This window comes from Mustela nigripes, chromosome 7, assembly GCF_022355385.1.
Source record: "Mustela nigripes isolate SB6536 chromosome 7, MUSNIG.SB6536, whole genome shotgun sequence".
Classification (NCBI taxonomy): domain Eukaryota; kingdom Metazoa; phylum Chordata; class Mammalia; order Carnivora; family Mustelidae; genus Mustela; species Mustela nigripes.
In genome coordinates, this window is record NC_081563.1 from 86,644,205 (window position 1) to 86,659,948 (window position 15,744).

A 15,744-nucleotide genomic window follows, 5' to 3' on the forward strand; every position below is an offset into this window, starting at 1 on the left:
CCATTGAGAATGATATTTGCAGTGGGTTTTTCATAGATTGCTTTGATAATATTGAGGTATGTGCCCTCTATCTCTACACTTTGAAGAGTTTTGATCAGGAAGGGATGCTGTACTTTGTTCTTTTCTTTTATTAATGTGTCAGTTTTTCTCATGAGTACTTTACAGTTTTCTGAGTACAGACTCTTTGCCTTTTTGGTTAGGTTTATTCCTAGGTATCTTATAGTTTTGGGTGCAGTTGTAAATGGGTTTGACTCCTTAATTTCTCTTTCTTCTGTTTTGTTGGTCGTATATAGAAAGGCAACTGATATCTGTGCATTGATTTTATATCCTGACACTTTACTCAATTCATGTATGAGTTTTAGCCACTTTGGGGTGGAGTCTTTTGAGTTTTCCACATAAAGTATCATATCATCTGCAATGAGGGAGAGTTTGACTTTTTCTTTGCCTACTTGGATGCCTTGAATTTCTTTTTGTTGTCTGATTGCTGAGGCTAGGACTTCTGGTACTATGTTGAATAGCAGTGGTGATAATGGACATCCCTGCCGTGTTCCTGACCTTAGCAGAAAAACTCTCAGTTTTTCTCCATTGAGAATGATATTTGCAGTGGGTTTTTCATAGATTGCTTTGATAATATTGAGGTATGTGCCCTCTATCCCTACACTATGAAGAGTTTTGATCAGGAAGGGATGCTGCACTTTGTCAAATGCTTTTTCAGCATCTATTGAGAGTATCATATGGTTCTTGTTCTTTCTTTTATTAATGTATTGTATCACATCGATTGATTTGCAGATGCTGAACCAACCTTGCAGCCCTGAAATAAATCCCACTTGGTCGCAGTGAACAATCCTTTTAATGTACTGTTGGATCCTATTGGCTAGTATTTTGGTGAGAATTTTTGCATCTGTGTTCATCAAGGATATTGGTCTGCAATTCTCTTTTTTGATGGGATCCTTGTCTGGTTTTGGGATCAAGGTGATGCTGGCCTCATAAAATGAGTTTGGAAGTTTTTCTCTTGTTTCTATTTTTTGGAACAGTTTCTGGAGAATAGGAATTAGTTCTTCTTTAAATGTTTGGTAGAAATCCCCTGAGAAGCCCTCTGGCCCTGGACTTCTCTTTGTTTGGAGATTTTTTTTTTTTTTAATTTTTTATTTTTGATAAACATATATTTTTATCCCCAGGGGTACAGGTCTGTGAATCACCAGGTTTACACACTTCACAGCACTCACCAAATCACATACCCTCCCCAATGTCCATAATCCCACCCCCTTCTCCCAAACCCCCTCCCCCCATGTTTGGAGATTTTTGATGACTGTTTCAATCTCCTTATTGGTTATGGGTCTGTTCAGGTTTTCTGTTTCTTCTTGGTTCAGTTGTGGTAGTTTGTATGTTCTAGGAATGCATCCATTTCTTCCAGATTGTCAAATTTGTTGGTTTAGAGTTGCTCATAGTATGTTCTTATAATTGTTTGTATTTCTTTGGTGTTGGTTGTGATCTCTCCTCTTTCATTCATGATTTTATTTACTTGGGTCCTTTCTCTTTTCTTTTTGATAAGTTGGCCAGGAGTTTATCAATCTTATTAATTCTTTCAAAGAACCAACTCCTAGTTTCATTCATTTGTTCTATTGTGTTTTTTTTCTATTTCATTGATTTCTGCTCTGATCTTTATTATTTCTCTTCTCCTGCTGGGTTTAGGCTTTCTTTGTGTTCTTTATACAGTTCCTTTAGGTAGGATTAGAATCTAATCTAGGGTTAGATTGTGTATTTGAGACCTTTCTTATTTCTAGAGGAAGGCTTGTATCATTATATATTTTCCTCTCAGGACTACCTTTGCTGTGTCCCACAGATTTTGAAATGTTGTGTTTTCATTATCATTTGTTTCCATGAATTTTTAAAATTCTTCTTTAATTTCCTGGTTAACCCATTCATTCTTTAGAAAGATGCTATTTAGTCTCCATGTATTTGGATTCTTTCCAAATTTCCTCTTGTGATTGAGTTCTAGCTTCAGAGCTTTGTGGTCTGAAAATATGCAGGGAATGATCCCAATCTTTTGATACTGGTTGAGACCTGATTTAGGATCGAGGATGGGATATATTCTGGAGAATGTTCCATGTGCACTAGAGAAGAATGTGTATTCTGTTGCTTTGGGATGGAATGTTCTGAATATATCTGTGATGGCCATCTGATCCAGTGTGTCATTTAAGGCCTTTCTTTCCTTGTTGATCTTTTGCTTGGATGATCTATCCATTTCAGTGAGGGGAGTGTTAATGTCCCCTACTATTATTGTATTATTGTTGATGTGTTTCTTTGATTTTGTTATTAACTGGTTTATATAGTTGGCAGCTCCCGTGTTAGGGGCATAGATATTTAAAATTGCTGTATTTTCTTGTTGGACAGACCCTTTGAGTATAATATAATGTCCTTCCTCATCTCTTATTATAGTGTTTGGCTTAAAATCTAATTGATCCAATATAAGAATTGCCACCCCAACTTTCTTCTTATGTTAATTAGCATGTTAAATTGTTTTCCACCCCCTCACTTTAAGTCTGGAGGTGTCTTCAGTTCTAAAATGAATTTCTTGGCAGCATACTGATGGGTTTTGTTTTTTAATCCATTCTGATACCCTGTGTCTTTTGATTGGGCCATTTAGCCTATTTACATTCAGGGTAACTATTGAGAGATATGAATTTAGTGTCATTGTATTGCCTGTAAGGTGACTGTTACTGTGTATTTTCTGTCTTCCTTTCTGATCTACTACTTTTAGGATCTCTCTTGCTTAGAGGACCCCTTTCAATATTTCCTCTAGAGCTGGTTTGGTGTTTGCAAATTCTTTCAGTTTTTGTTTGTCCTGGAAGCTTTTCATCTCTCCTATTTTCAATGATAGCCTAGATGGATATAGTATTCTTGGCTGCATGTTTTTCTTGTTTTGTGCTCTGAATATATCATGCTAGTTCTTCCTGGCCTGCAAGGTCTCTGTGGGTAAGTCTTCTGCCAATCTAATATTTTTACCATTGTATATTACAGACTTCTTTTCCTGGCCTGCTTCAGGATTTTCTCTTTGTCGCTAAGAGTTATAAATTTTACTATTAGGTGATGGGATGTGGAACTATTATTATTGATTTTGAGGGGGGTTCTCTGCGCCTCCTGGATTTTGATGCTTGTTCCCTTTGCCACATTAGGGAAATTCTCTACAAAAATTCTCTCCAATATACTTCTGCTCCCCTCTTTCTTCTTATGAAATCCCAATTATTCTAATATTGTTTCGTCTCATGATGTCACTTATCTCTCGAATTCTCCCCTCATGATCCAGTAGTTTTTGTCTCTCTTCTGCTCAGCTTCTTTATTCTCTGTCATTTCATCTTCTATATAACTAATTTTTTCTTCTGCCTCATTTATCCTAGCAGTGAGAACCTCCATTTTTTATTGCACCTCATTAATAGCTTTTTTGATTTCAACTTGGTTAAATTTTAGTTCTTTTATTTCTTCAGAAAGGGCTTTTATCTCTCTGGAGAGGGTTTCTCTAATATCTCCCATGCCTTTTTTGAGCCCGGCTAGAACCTTGAGAATCGTCATTCTGAACTCTAGATCTTACATATTACCAATATCCATATTGATTAGGTCTCTAGCCTTTGGTACTGCCTCATTCTTCTTTTTATGGTGAGTTTTTCCACTTTGTAATTTTGTCCAGATAAGAATATATGAAGGAGCAAATAAAATACTAAAAGGGTGGTAAAGACCCCAGGAAGATGTGCTTTAACCAGATCATAATAGACCCCAAATTGTGGGGGGAGAAAAGGGATAAAAAGAAGTTCAGAAAAAAAATTTAAAAAGGAAATGAATAAAGAAAAATATAAAAAATATATATATAAAATATAAAAAAATAAAAAGAATATATATAATATATATCTATAGATCTATATATATCTATATATTATATATCTATATATGTATCTATATCTATATTTATATCTATTTATATCTATAGTCTCTCTATATATATATGACTGGTGACTAGAACAGGGTCATATCCACTTAATTCTAAATATATATATATATATCTATAGATCTAGATCAATAGATCTATATATAAATAGATTCTATATATAGAATTCTATATTCTACATAGAATATAGATAGATATAGATATAGATATAGAATATATAGACTATATAGATATGGAATATATATATGACTGGTGACTAGAACAGGGTCACCCACTTAATTTTGGAAGTATTTTGGTCTCTTAGAAGAAACTACCTCCCCAAAATTTAAAGAATGAAAAACATATATAAGGGTAGACACAATGAAGGGATGGAATATGCCTATAAAGATGAAAAAAAATTTTTTTTTAAATTTCTAAAAAAGGAGCTTATAAAGTAAGTTGTTTTGGAGAATAAAGAAAAAGAGAGTGGAGAGAATTTTTGGGGTGCTGGAGACTAGAACAAGCAACAGAGCTAGATTTAGGGTATATTTTGATCTATTAGAAGAAGTTGTACCCCAAATTTTTTAGAAGAAAAAAACTTATGTGTATATGAAAAATAAAGTTAGATGCAATGAAAGATAAAATAAGACTATAATAATGAAAAAGATTATTATTAATAATAATAAAATAATAATCAAAAAAGATTATTATTATTATTTTTTAAATGAAAGATATTGTTAAGATAAACTAGTTAAAAAAATGTTAAAAGAGGAAAGGGTAAACATTTAAAAAAATTTAGCAGAAGAAAAAAATAAAATTAAAAACAAAATTAACTGCAAGACTAAAGAATCATGGGGAGAAAGCCATGAATTCCATGCTTTGCTTTCTCCTCTTTTTTTTTTTTTTCAAATTAGTTCACACTAACAGGTTCTAGAAGCTAGGCTGAGCCCACATTTTTTTTTTTTTAAGATTTTATTTATTTGAGAGAGAGGCTGAGGTAGAGGGAGAGAGAGAGAGAGAGAGAGAATCTCAAGCAGACTCCATGCTGAGCACAGAGCCAGACACATGGGGCTCGATCTCCTGAGCTTGAGATATGACCTGAGCCAAAATCAAGAGTGGTACACTTAACTGACTGAGCCACTCAGGCACCCCAGGATACATCTTTTTTTGGGGCCACTGTTCAACCCACTATAGGGGGAGACTGGGAGGAGTATTGGCAAAAACCCCTAAAACCTCCGGCTAGAATGGAAAGGGTCTTATTGAATAAGAGGCCCTCACTTCCTGGCTATGCAGTGGGTACACAGTTTCAGTTATGCAAGGTCAACACGTTCTAGGGCATGGTTTTACAGTCTTGTGCCTATAGGTAACAATATCATACTGTATACTTAAAAAATTAAGAAAGTAGATATCATGTTAAATATTCCCACTACAATAGAAACAAGTCCTACTGAAGTTTGACTCTAAGAGGGAGGTTCAGGTTGAATTGTCCCAGCCTCAGTTTTATCCCCTTGGGAGAAGCAGTTGTGTCTGGTACCTGGGAGTCTCAGCTTCCTGAATGGCATCTGGCCTGAGAAGGAATTCCTTGGCCCTGGGTAAGATGGCGGCAGTATCAGGAAGGAATCAAAATATTACTGCTTAATAACTGAGAAAATATCAAAATAAGTATCAATAACCCTAGGAACATATAAAAATAGTAACAGAAGTAATAAAGAAAGGAAGTAAATCCACAGTGTTGACAGGTTGGAACAGTTTTGAGTATAAGTGAAAAAATATGTTTTGTAGACCTTATAGTTGTGTTTATTTTTTCTCTTGCTTCAGATGCTTAAGTAAATGAGATTGCACCTTGCTAAATGAGCTCTGATCAATTAGAATTTTCTTAGACATATGATTAATCAAATTTGTCATCAGTGTTTAAATTCTCAAGAAATACTGATTTTTCAAATTTGATGGTTTTTAATATATTAATCTATTAAATTGAGCACTCAACAAATAGTAATGGATATTCCATTTCACATACTCAGGCCTCACAGACTTTAGAGAATGTGTTAACCATGATAGTTAGTGTTTGGGACATTTTTAAAGGAGAGCCTGCTTCATTTTCTTACCTCTCGTCCTGTCTGTGGACGCCTTTTTAAGCTGGTGGAGGGCATGCCAACGTTCCTCCTCTGCCTCTTTCTGAAAGAAGCTGCAATCTTCAGTCTTTCAAGCTGCAGCATACTTGGGTCTTTCTTCTCTGACATGAGCTATACCCAAAACAATCCACATCGAATTTACAGTTAACTCAAATCTCACATCAGTTTATTCTTATTAAATCAGACATTCGGTCATACTCAAAGGGGCACCATTATTATTTTAATGAGGAATTGATTTTTGTGGAATAGGTATTTTTCTTCAATGCCTCATTCTCTATTCCTGTTCCTTCAACAAAATTCTGTTTTCATGCAGAATAGAAATAAATACCTTTTCCTAGGAATATGGCATTTGCTTTCATGTGTAATAAATTTGTTGGATCTCTTTCCCTTTGAGAACTCACTCTAGATTATTTAGCCAGCTACTTTTGTTGTAATGATTACATCTGTGTTTTTACTTTCTGGTATTCCCAAAAATGGTTTTGAAATACAGCTGGCTTCAGTTGTCTAACGGATACAAACGGATGCTCCCACTGGAAATGGATATCCATAAAATGGCAGAGCACATGATGGGTAGAAATATTTGTTTTCTCCTCCTAACTCAGCAAGTTGATTTGGAATCCACTGAGACCACTTCAAATAAAAGTTGGGCTCAGTTTTTATTTGTAGGCTTTCACTTACCATGCTATGATTCTGCATGGTATTTGCAACAAAGGAAAATTGCACATGGAAATGTGCAACTCTTTCAAAATTGGGAAATAATTGGAGTAATACTCAACAGGGGAGAAAGGAAGAGATTATTGGGGGAAAACAGATCAAGGTCTGAAGTCCAAATGTGCTCTGTACTTATGTTACATCATCTCTTCACTTGATGGTCTAGAAACATCATGAACATTTTCTCTACATTTTGAAATTTCTGGGTGATAGCCTCCTATTTTATAAATAGAAAAAATGATACATGGGACGCCTGGGTGGCTCAGTAGGTTAAGCAGCTGCCTTCGGCTCAGGTCATGATCCCAGCGTCCTGGGATCGAGTCCCACATCGGGCTCCTTGCTCAGCAGGGAGCCTGCTTCTCCCTCTGCCTCTGCCTGCCATTCTGCCTGCCTGTGCTCGCTCTCTCTCCCACTCTTTCTCTGATAAATAAATAAAATCTTTAAAAAAAAAAAAAGAAAAAATGATACATCAAGAGATAAGAGAAGATTAAATGGCTCCTTGGAAAGAGAACTGACTCATTCCTTCTTTCAGTCTAAATTTACTGAGTATGTTTCATGAACTGGGAACCAGGCTGGGCAGTGGGATTACAGAGATCAAGAAGCCAGGGATGGACCAAGAGTCTTACTATGCACTGTGGCCTCATACTTGGGCCTTGGGAAGATGTCTCAGCCTATGAGCAGTTCCCTCAGGACCTTTCCCTCCTGCTGCCTTCCCAGCCCGTGATGATAAGCAAATTCAGCAAATGGGGTGCAGAATTCTAAGTTCCCACCAGTAGAGGAGACACAAATAAGGAGATATTCTCAGAGAGTTAGTGACAACAAAGAGGAGAGAATTCCATGCATGACTGAGAGGCATGTGAGATAGTCACGTTGGCAAATGGGATCACCTCCACCCAGAATTAGGGAGGAATGTACCCAACATCACTGCAGAGCTTGGCATATATTTTTGTTGGTGACATGCAGGAGAAAATGTCCCCCTTAGCTCCCCATGTGAACTTGGCCCAAAAGAAGTCAGCATTGCACTTGAGTAACACTTTGTACGGAAGCTTGCATTTGTCCCGGTGCATAGAACCCAAGTCTCTACAGACAGAAAGAATGGGACAAGGACCTGGTGGCTATCGAATTAGCCCCCTATTTTTTTTGTCTGGTGTTCACCAGCTCCCACTTGCATGATAACAACTTTGGGCCACTCCCGAGATATTTTTCAGGTTGTTGGAACCACATTGTACATATTGGAAATAAAGAGTAACCCTCTGGGATCCAGGTGGACTGAGTCAATGGGCCTGTTTGCTGAGAAGGTCAAGGAGGAACAGCTGGAAAGGCTGCGGTGCCCTGGCAGAGGATGGCTGGCACAAGACACAAAGCCAACACCTCCAGCACTGCTGTTCAATTACACCAATTGATGGTTATTTGGAACAATTTCACAAGGGCAGCTTATGGCATAGAGGCTACCTTATGCTGGTTGGAATGAAGGACATGGCTCTGTAAGCAGCTGCTCAGGCCAACATTCCACAGTAAGCATCATCCAGGAGAGAAACATCAGCACTTTCTGGCTGAGAACCAGCAACACTCCTGTTCTCATCCTTCTTCCTTTGTGCTTTTTTGGGGGAATTTTCACCCTTTTAGACTTTCCCTGGGATCACTTCTAATGTGATGAGTAGCAGCAATTTTGCAACTATGCTATTTAGGCTCAGTACGTGGTCTCCTCTGCTTTTCTACCTCCAACTGTCTGAGACAACACTCCTCCCTTCCCCATGGGTCCTGATAGTTTCTACACTTGTGACCGGCCACCCTGAGTGGGTTGCTCTTGGCCCCTAGTCCTGCAAGGGGAAATGATGCCACCTTTTACAAATGTCAAGGAACATCATACTACAGAAACTCAATTTGAAAACAGACTTGACTATGAATATTATAAGTTAATAATAGTAGGAAAAGGAACCTCTGCTAGGAGACTCTTTCTGCAGAGAATGTTTAAAAAAGTAATTAAAAGTGACAATTTGCAGGAGCAATGGAAGCTCCATGTCAGAAATTAAGGCAAGAGAAAAAACCTTATAAATGTTTTGTATATTTCTCAAGACTTTTCACTTGATGAAGATTCATGGGTTGACATTTCAATACTGTGTTTGTCATCAGTTGGTATGGATCTGTTCTAACTAGCTAAGCCTTACAGCAACATCCCATATACGGCATCTTTGCCATTTTATTCTGGTTGCTGGTAGCCTGATGGCCACAGAATGATTCACACTAACTCTGGGCATGCCTAGACTAGACATCAAGACTCTGAGTGACTGGATCTTCCATAGAATGAATTACATATTAGACAATAGCTTGTGTTTGCCATCCGTTTAGAACTGAAATTTATATTGTCAAATTTGTATTTGATATTGCAAGGTGAGATCTTAGCATTTGGCAAATATTTATAATCTGTATTTTATTTTATATTTATATTTATATAAATTATATATATATTTATAATCTGTATTTTATTTTATTTTTCTCTGTAGGACAGAGACACCGAAGAAGTCAAAACACAATGAAACCCCAGGTTGACTCAACATGGAGATCATTGCCTCTGGTTTCATGTTACTGGCTGATTGTAAGTCATTGTTTCTGTATCCTTATTTTTCACATAACTGGTGGAGTAAGATCAAGTAGACTTTAGAGTGGAAATTGAAAATATGATAATTCACATAAGGAGGTTCAGTTTGATACATACAGTTCTTGGATTGAGTATATTACCAAATTCCATTATGTAATTTCCACAAAGTATTTTCTCTTATCTAATATAAAATTATAAATTTCAATAGAAAAAATCCCAGTTAAATGCCATCTGTATTGATTTCTTCTCAAAAGTATGTTAAACACTTAAGTACCAGAAATAGACAATCAATGTTAATGTAAGAATTAGAAACAATGAGTTCTGAAGAAGCCTAGTGAATTCAAACTCAGTTCACTGCAGAGAACATTTGTGGTTCCCTGATTGTTACGCATATTTAATGCACGAATGTGCATTTGTAGATTTTTAACACATGTTAAAATCCACTCAATCTTTAAGCCTGCCTATGTAGAGCTACATTATATTGGAGAAGCTATACATCATTGGTAAGGGGGCATAAAACAGCTTCTGAAATATCTATAAGGTACATGGATCCTTAAAAGTCTAGGCAAGATGTGGGATGCTAAGGAGGCTCAGGCAGTTGAGAGTCCAGCTCTTGATTTTGGCTCAGGTTATGATCTCAGGGTCGCGGGACTGAGCCTGATGTTGGGCTCCGAGCTCAGCACAGTGTATTCTCTTCCTCCCTCTCTCTCCCTTTGCTTCTCCTCTGCTCTCTCTCTCTAATAAATAAATAAAATCTTAAAAAAAAAAAAAGAAAAAGCCTAAGAAAGAGGTAAGATGCCAAAGAAGGGGTGAAGTGTTCTCTAAGGTAAATTGCTTCAAGTGTACAAATTATTAATGATGGGCCAATGTATCTCCTGTTGATTTTCACTCCAACCATCCATCAGTTACAATGAGAAGCTGCCTGAGAAGGAGCAGATTCCCATCCAGGCATGAGGAAGTTCTTCCCTGTCTCCTTCCCAGCAGCTTTCTATAAGCGTATGCCAGCAGAAGCTGCCTCAGCCTGGCTTCATCCCCTTCCTAACCCTAGGTGGAATGGATAATTTGCTTTTAGTTACTGTTGTTGTGCATTCCAGGATTGATTTTTTTTTTTTTAACTGTAGGATACAATTAACTTGTCAATAAGCCTTCACATGTTTTTATGAAATTGCTTTGAGATTATAGTACTTGATGCACATAAAATGATAGGCTTGAGTCTAAGCACTTCTCCGGAAGTGTTCTGATTTGATCGGTGGAGCTGAAGCTCTGGAAGGTGAGGAAATTGTTCTGCCCTTTCGTTCAGCTGCATCCATCAGCTCTGGTTACTGTTGTGCTTGGCTTCTGCTTCTTGAACAGGGTGCTCTTCAATCATACTTTCCTGTGGAAATTCCCCTGAGAGACTAGGATTCTGAAGTGTTGACCTTTGCATCATTCAGTAAATTGAATCTGACCTTGAGCCGTCAACCCCACTGAGTTTGCCCCTTGAATCTGACATTCTTGTTTATGGAATCTATTCACTGTTTGTCAGTGTTTTTAAAACCAGTGCTGCAAGTGGCTGCCTGACATAATTGTGGGGTGGGGACAAAGGTCATGGGAAGGAAGAGGAAGAGTAGGGCTAATACAAATCTCTTTTCAGACATGAATGTTCAGGATTTCTGTTGAAAAAGAAAACCCCATGTAAGAACTGCATTCTAAAATATATGTCTGTGGAACCAATGCAAATGCATCCTGCAAGATAGGGCTACATTTAAATTTATCTGTGTAAAACTTCCTAATAGCCTGGAGTATCTACACTGTTCTTCCTTTTAGAAACCTTTTTTTCCTTTTAGAAACCGTTAATTGCAAAGTACATTTTTCTTAAGATTGTTTTCTTTTGGAAGAAAGATCTAAAAGTGTTTTCTGAGTATCTATGAGGATCTGGAATTAGCAGTCATTGTGGCGCTACATTCCAGAGAAAAGATGCAAAGCAGCTAGATTATTCTCTTGAATGACTAGGAGAAATGTTGATTGTATTGCTCTTTGAAAACACAAACTGTTAGGGAAGTGCTAAAAAACAAAGACAATCATGCTACTGATTGTGACCGGGACTTTATTATAATAAATAATAAATAATAACTTTATTATTTATATTATCAAAACTTGGCTGACCAGTGATGGGGGTTGGGGAGGGTTTCCTTTTTGATAAGGAGCTGTGCTTTGGATGTGTATTTATAGGGCTAACTCTCTATTTGATATATTCAACTCTGATGAATTTTCGAAGAATGAGGGGGCTAATACAGACCTCAAAAATATGTCATTTATTTATTTAAAATTTATTTTTTATTTATTTTCAGCATAACAGTATTCATTATTTTTTCACCACACCCAGTGCTCCATGCAATCCGTGCCCTCTATAATACCCACCACCTGGTACCCCAACCTTTAAAAAAAATCCATGAACTGAGTTTTGTAAGCACCATTGTGTCAAATGTGTATCATCTGAGTAAAATTTCCATGTCACGAATAATGGTCATACTCCATTTCCTTGAAGGAACTTGAGCAACTGCCTCATTTAAAAGCCTACCTAGTCATTGACCTTTTACTTTTTCAGCAGGAAAATGTGAAAAAGTTAAAAAAAAAACCCAAAATGCTCTTTCTTAAAAAGTATTTGAATGCAGAATCTAGGCAGTAGATATTTAAGTGCTCACTGAAAAACTTACACAACTTCTCTGTAAGTTTGAAAATATTTATCATAGAGTCAAGTATATATGGTCTCACTTACTTGTGGAGCATAAGGAGTAACACGGAGGACATGGGGAGATGGAGAGGAGAAGGGCGTTGGGGGAAATCAGAGGGGGCGATGAACCATGAGAGACTGTGGACTCTGAGAAACAAACTGAGGGTTTTGTGGGGGGGGGGGTTGAGCCTGATGATGGGTATTAAGAAGGGCATGTATTGCATGGAGCCCTGGGTGTGGTGCATAAACAATGAATTCTGGAACACTGAAATTTAAAAAATAAATAAAAATTTAAAAAAATAAGTGAAAATCTTTAAAAAATAAGATGTTGGAAAAATTTGTATATTCTTGTGGCTTTGCAAACAATTAGTGATCTTTGACCCAAGGGCTCTTCATAGTGTCTGGCTAATCTGCTTTTAGATTAGATTTTAGATCCCTGAAGCCCAGTCCCCATATCATTTCCCAGCCTCCCACCTTCCTGGACAACAGGCCCTCGCTTCTTCTGCATTGCTTCCCAGTGTGGCTCTGTGATGGAGTCTGACCCCTTGCTGAGCATCTATAAAAGTAGAAAGTTGGTTCACACCATCAGCTTGGCAGCTTCTGTCTTCTCAGGTCTGAATTTATTTCATATTTTAGGGCAAGGCTTCTCAACCCTGGCACTATCCACATTTGAGGCCACATAATTCTTAGCTGTGGGGGACTGATCTGTGCACTTCAGAATGTTTAACCACATCCTCAGTTTCTACCTGCTACATGCCAGTAGTACCTACTGGTGACAAGCAAAAATGGCTCCGGATGTTGCCAGACGTCTCCTTGAAGGCAGAATCACTCCAGTTGAGACCCACTGTTCTACACCAATTCCCAAAGGTTTTCTTCTTTTGAGTGAAATGCTATTGAGTTGTTGGTGTGTAATTAATTTTATAACATAAAGCAAGAGCTCTCCTTTTATTTGTATCACTTTTCATCTTGTTGATTTGGATATGTCATTCATTGGAAGTGTTTCTGAATTGAGATTTCCTTGTACCATTTAAGTCCTCTCTTCCTGTTTCTTTTCCTTAGCAGGACCATTAGGCTGACTTGATTTGCGTGTCTTCTGCATCAGTCAGGATCTCAGCAGAAAACAGATGGTTCACTTGCTGAGTTACTGAGGAGAGTTTCGTCCAGGAATTACTCTCAAAGAGAGAGGCTGGATTTTAGAAATCCACAAGATTCTTTTTTTCACAATAGTCAAGAGGCAGAAGCAACTCGGGTGCCATCGGTAAATGAATGGGTAGACAAAATGTGGCTTGTACACATTATGGAATATTATTCAGCTTTAAAAAGGAAAGAAATTCTATACTATTTGATAGTTGTATTTCATAATGCATAATACATCATTTAAATGATATTGTATGTGTTCACAAAATACTATTGCATACCTAAATTACCATAGATAGTAATCAATGATGCATTAACATTTTATCACTTTTTAAAAAGATTTTATTTATTTATGTGACAAAGAGATAGCGGCAGAGCACAAGCCAGGGGAATGGCAGAGGGAGAGACAGAAGCAGGCTCCCCACTGAGTAGGGAGCTCAATGTGGGACTCAGGACTTGATCCCAGGATCTTGGGATCATGACCTGAGCTGAAGGTAGACACTTAACCAACTCAGCCACCCAGGCGCCCCAGTGATGTGTTAAAATATTAAAGGAACTGGATGTAAATGTAATTTCCAGCACAATGACAAACTTGAATTGATAAAAATTTCCGAAGATGGCATCGCTTAATTGATGAAGTCCATATTTCTTAAAATAAGTCCCATGGTATTTGAGACCCAGATGCAGAAGCTAGAAAAGCTTGATAAGAGTTACATTTTAATATTTCTTAAAGACTCAAGTACATACAGCTAGCGGTTGCAGGCAAGCACTTTGATTTGAGCTATGATTTATCAAGCGATCTAGAGGCCTCTAGTGTTAATAATCATTTTGCGTATTGCTGTTGTCTCTCTGAAGTTGTCTTCTTAATCAGCACGTGTGCAGCTGCGTCATAGTAGCAATCTGTTTATTGTTCTTTCAAGCTGGAAAACTACAGGCCCTCTCTCCTTTTATTTTATTTTTTAGAATCAGCTTTGTGTTTGCAGTGTCAAGATTTACATTTTAAAGAGTCAGGCAGGGAGGGAAAGGAGAGAAAATGAAAACCTGCTTCTCGGAGACCTCTCATTTTCTACCCTATGAATTTCACTGTGAAAAGAATGCCAGATGCTGCTCCTTTTCACTTCCAGAAGCTTCCAAGGGCATGATTTTAACAATGCCCTGTTTTTCTTATATTCTTCTTCTTCTTTTTTTAACATGAAAATATCTGATGGTGGGGTTAATTATTTCATTCTGCCAAGAAAACTGTTCAGAACCTATGCCTGGATACAATGTTGCAGTTTTTCCCAACAGAGAAATCATCTATATTTCAGTCCATCAGGGAGGGTGACCCAGTATGTTTCAGAGGTTGTGTGCTGTGAATGAATGATGGTGTTGCTTCAAAGGGGTGCCATTTATACCACAAGAGCATGGATTCTTCTTTTTCTAACAATAGTATTTCCACTCTCTCTAGAGTGTCTCATCCTAACAAAATTATGAAAATTTTCCAGTAGATGGAAATAAAGTATCTTGCAGGAGAGATGCCCTTTTCCTAATCTGGACAGTGAAGGGGATGATTCTGTTCACCAAGGTAAAGCTTGCTGGAGGCAGAACATATTTGCAGAATAAAGCTCTTGTGTTCAATTTTTGATCGGTTCAAGTGTCACAGTGGCGAAGCCAAGAAGGCAATTGAATATGTTCAACTCAAAAGAGGATTTAGTTTAAAGATGAGTATGTAGGAGGAAACACCATCCAGACAATGGTGATGATATAATAGATAAAATACCCAGGGATAGAGTGTAGAGCCACAAGAGAAGACCTGGCATTAGAGAAAATCCAAAATCTAATATGGAGGAGAAGAGGGATTAGTAAAAGGACAAGGAGAGACACAAGAGGAGGGGGCAGCCACGTGATTTCAGGAAAGCCAGGGCAAGAGAGACCTTTGAGAGGAAAGGAGATGTCACAAGTGTGAATACTGTGGAGAGCTGAGACAGGTTGAGCGAGAATGGCAGAGGGTCCCTTGGATCAGAAGTCACCATGAAAGTCAAATTAACATGTGACTGAATTGTGAACAAGTGGAAATGCTTTGAGATACTTCACTGTGGAGGAAAAAATAGTGATGCTTTAGCAGCTGCAGGAGAAAAGGGACCAATGAAGTGCTTTCTGTTGTAGTCGTGAGAAAGATGTAAGGAAGCATTGGGTGACAACGCTTCCTGGGTCTCTCACATTTCTGCGTCTTGTGAAAGCACTAACGGCGCTCAGAACTGTCTTTTCAAGAATGTTTGTGTGGTGAATATCCTTGCAAGACGGAGACAGAATTTTCCTCTGAGCAAAGAACAGGTTTGTTCATTGTCAAGTAAGCAAGGTAATGTCTTCCTATGGGACGAAGCTCAGACAGGCTTTGTGCCTATTATAAAAAATCTGGATACCCTCAGCTCAGGTTTCCTGCGATGCATCCCATCACAAATGCAGATACAACTTGACTCTCCTCGATTTGTTCTGTGAGAATCAGTGCTCAGGGGACAGAGGTCAATAGACTGGTGTTGACGCCACTGCTGTG